This window comes from the organism of the source record quoted next, unplaced genomic scaffold (genome assembly GCF_019419815.1).
Source record: "Pyrus x bretschneideri cultivar Hongxiangsu unplaced genomic scaffold, Pyrus_bretschneideri_v1 Contig425, whole genome shotgun sequence".
Taxonomy (NCBI): domain Eukaryota; kingdom Viridiplantae; phylum Streptophyta; class Magnoliopsida; order Rosales; family Rosaceae; genus Pyrus; species Pyrus x bretschneideri.
Genome location: NW_025999752.1, coordinates 1,814 through 5,657, shown reverse-complemented (window position 1 = coordinate 5,657; position 3,844 = coordinate 1,814). Strand labels below are relative to the sequence as shown.

Below are 3,844 nucleotides of genomic sequence, written 5' to 3'. Positions count from 1 at the left end.
AAAAGGGCTTTGGATACAAAATTAAGGGCACAAATATTTATTTTGTGGGTATAGAACAAATTTTACACACAAAAAATTGTATTTGTTTCCTCTTCTATAAGGGCACCAACTAATGTGCTCATTCTCTACAAAGTTGGCACAAATAATTTTCTCTCTCAACTTTTTCAAAACAATGGATTCAAATATATTTATTTGTGTCTATATATTACTTCAAAAGACACAATTAATTTTTTTTATTATTTTTTTCTAAGACTTATGACTCACACCTTACTTTCTCTCCCTCTCTTTAACCCACCGACACCCTTAACCAATCCACATCCCATTCTCTCTCTCTCTCTCTCTCTCTCTCTCTCCCTCCTTCCCTTAACCCACCCACCACACACTCTCTCTCCCCTCCTTAACCCACCCACACCCTCTTCTCTCTTCCATCCGTACCCCATTCTCTCTCTCTCTCTCTCTCTGTCTCCCTCCTTCCCTTAACCCACCCACCACAGACTCTCTCTCCCCTCCTTAACCCACCCACACCCACTTCTCTCTTCCATCCGTTTCTCTCTTTACCAAATGGATTACTTTGGTCTCACACATATATATTAATCCTTAATCCTCAGTCTTTCACTTCGTGAATTCGTCCCCTGAATCGCGATTCCACCCACAGTCCACACCACCTTGCCCGAATCGAGCTCTCAGTCTTAGTCCTCACTCCTCCTCACTCCACAAGGTAAGAATATCATGCAATAAACTCAACCAAAGTTCATGGATATTGTTTTATTTTGAATCTGGTTAGTGATTTTGAATATGGGTTATGAATCAGAGCTTTTGAAAACGGTCTCTGAATTAGGGATTTTGGATTAGGGTCTCTCTATACCTCTCTCTCTCTCTCACTCCTCTCATATCTGGGTTTTTCCTTTGTTTTTTTTTTCTTTGAAAAACACCAACACCACCCATGCATCATATTTGAGTTCGTGTTTTTTCGTTTCGAGTTTATATCTTATGAGATCTGACATGTATATTTTGTATCTCGCCTTGTTGCTTATGGATTTGAGTTTTGAAATTATTTTACATTTTTTTTTTCATATTTGCCCGTTGCATGCAATTTTGGATATGAATATGATGGATTTTTGGTTATTTCATACTGTGAGGTTTCTCGGTGACTGGTTTGGTCGACCCGATCCAACTCATATTGGAGCAGTTTAGAGCCTTGTTCACTCTGTCTCTGCAACCTCAAAGGCCCTGGCCTTGTCACGCCCCCATTGCCGGTTCGTATTCTTTATTTGTATGGAAGAATTTCATATCTATTATTATATTTACGGAGCCATGTTGCTTAGAATTTTAGGATTTTGGATCTTCAATTTTTGGAAAAGCGTAAGTTTTTTTTTATTGATTTATTAGGAGTTGTCTTGATTCCACCCCTCCCCCAATAATTATTTATTCGTTTTTTGACTTTTCTTTTATGGTGTGGTAGCATTGAAAGAAGAGGATTTAGTAATTGGATCTAGGTAGAGATGAAATCAGAAGTGAAATACAAAAAAATGTATTCAAATGTGAAGTTCTTAAGGTGCTAATGTTTAATCATGTTAGTACAAGTTTCATCATGGAAAATGTAATATCGTTATACTGTCTATGCTAACTTAAACAAATATTTACCATGTATGTGATTAAAATAAGCAACTCACTTTGACCATAAATAATATACATACTTATATATTTCTGTGATTCAGGTGAGTCAGGTGACTATGAGCTGAATGTATTATCTCCAACCCAAAAATTGGTTTTACAACCCGAAGTGAGGAATTTGAATCTTTGAGATGGCAGATCTGGAACTTGTAGGTATTGATTTTAATTAACTCTGTTTAGGTATAATTTTGGACTGATTGTGTTTTGAATTCGACTATATTTGTGTTGGCTTCTGATGAATATAGTAGTCTATGTTAGCTGAGTGAGTCTTTTCTCACTGGCATCAAGCTAGAGATTATGTCGGTCTTCAACAGTTTTTGGCCATGGTCGCTGTTAATAGCATTAATTCCATTTGGTCAATTTCTATGGTTTGTTACAAAATGTACCCTGGTCTTTGTGTTTGAATACTAGAATCAAAATGAAGATGATAATATTTCTGCACCAAATCTGAACCTTGAGCAATTAGCCATGTAATCTTATGCAGAGTGTGATGAGTCTGAACAATGTAGTAATGCACAGTCAGTTGTTATGGAGGGTGGACTTATTTTTGATGAGGAATATTTGTATACTTTCCGCATCCATTGTTGGTTGTTCTGGAGGGTGGAGTTGTTATATAAGAATCATCTTAAAGCAAGTGGTGGAAAGACCCTTGAAGCAAATAAGAGTCCTCCCACAAAGGTATTCCCTTCTTACCTTCTTTATCCCTTCATTTTCTTTGCTCCTGTAAAGTGTGTGGTTTTTCTTTTTCTTTGCATTTGTTATTCATGACTTCTGTGAGAGTCCATATACTGCATGTCATCTGATTAATTCGTTTATGGAGCAGCAAAGATTTGATGAGGTGCAAGGCCTGCTGGGAAGATGCATCTATCCAAAAATGTTTGCTTTCAAGTTTTTTTTTTTTTCTTTGGGTATTAGAGAGAAAATATGTAACACAACAATATATGTTTGTGAGATTCATAAAGTGAAAGTTGGTTTCATGGTTGTAGGTATTCTTCATTTCGTGAAAATTTAAATTTTTGCATTTCCTCAATTTAGATTCAATTTTTCAAATTTTGATTTTTTTTTTATTAATTAATTTATGTTGGCACAATTACAATATAAGTGCCAACATAGCTGGAAAAGCTGATTTGAAAAGTTGTCAGAACGGGGCACAAATGGGCCATTATTTGTGCTGGCCTCTCTGGCACAAACACCCCTATTGTGCCCTTTTAGAAATGGTGACGCCCATAGAGGGCACAGACATAGAGATAGTAGCTGCACTGTTGCTATTGGTCTATGAGCACAATTGTCAGTGCTTTTTGGCCTCAAAGGGCACAGATAATTTATTGTGTGCAATGCTCATTTTTCTTGTAGTGATAGAGTATGAGAATATTGTTCAAATGATTTATATCCTTATAGCTTCATGAGTAAGCACTCCTATTAACCCCAAGACGTTGCCACAAGGTACAATGCCAGACTCCTACTTCTTCATTTTAGGTGAATAATCACCAATCATTAACTCCTAATGATTACAAACTTGCCAACTCATCCTTATTTGGTAAAAATATCATGTCAATCTCATATAATCACACTTCTCCAATTCAAGCTAAAAACATCTCTAATTATATATGACCATGAAATAATACTAGCTAGTTTTTGAAATAATTTTGTATCAAAATGAACTTATGTTGAGACTAGTTTACATATGAAACGTATATGTTCTTGTACACATAACGTATGAAAAGAAACCCAATAAAATCATTACGTAAAACTAACTTTGCACACACACACGCATTATATATAATCATTTTTTTAATACCCTAAATTGTCTTTGTTTTATAAGATACATCATACATGTATCTTTATTTTAAAAAATGAACAAAGCAAGAAAGTCTTTATAAACTAATAAATATTAATATATCACTAAATTAATAAATTATTCATTTATCGATTTAAAACCACCTTTCTAAAATAATAATTTTTATCCCAACATTATTCATTTATAGAGGTTTCATTGTATTTGTAAACTTACTACATTTTTTAAATACAAAATGTATGATTTGGACTAGGCACACAATGGGTTAGACATAATAATTTGGGTCGAATTGCCACTTAGTACTACGGTCTAGTGGTATTCATCTTCACTTGTAAGTGAGAGGTCTTATGTTTAATTCTAGCCAAAGACCAATTT

General features: G+C 34.8%; 1 long non-coding RNA gene across 1 annotated transcript; it reads left to right on the top strand.

Annotated features, from left to right (window-relative positions):
• Window positions 1-402: 402 nt before the first annotated feature.
• LOC103936416 lies at window positions 403-2,661 on the top strand. Its single transcript, XR_007251740.1, has 5 exons — window positions 403-718; window positions 1,140-1,256; window positions 1,719-1,827; window positions 2,159-2,352; window positions 2,498-2,661. It is a non-coding gene; the product is annotated as an uncharacterized LOC103936416 (long non-coding RNA).
• The last annotated feature ends 1,183 nt before the right edge of the window (window positions 2,662-3,844 follow it).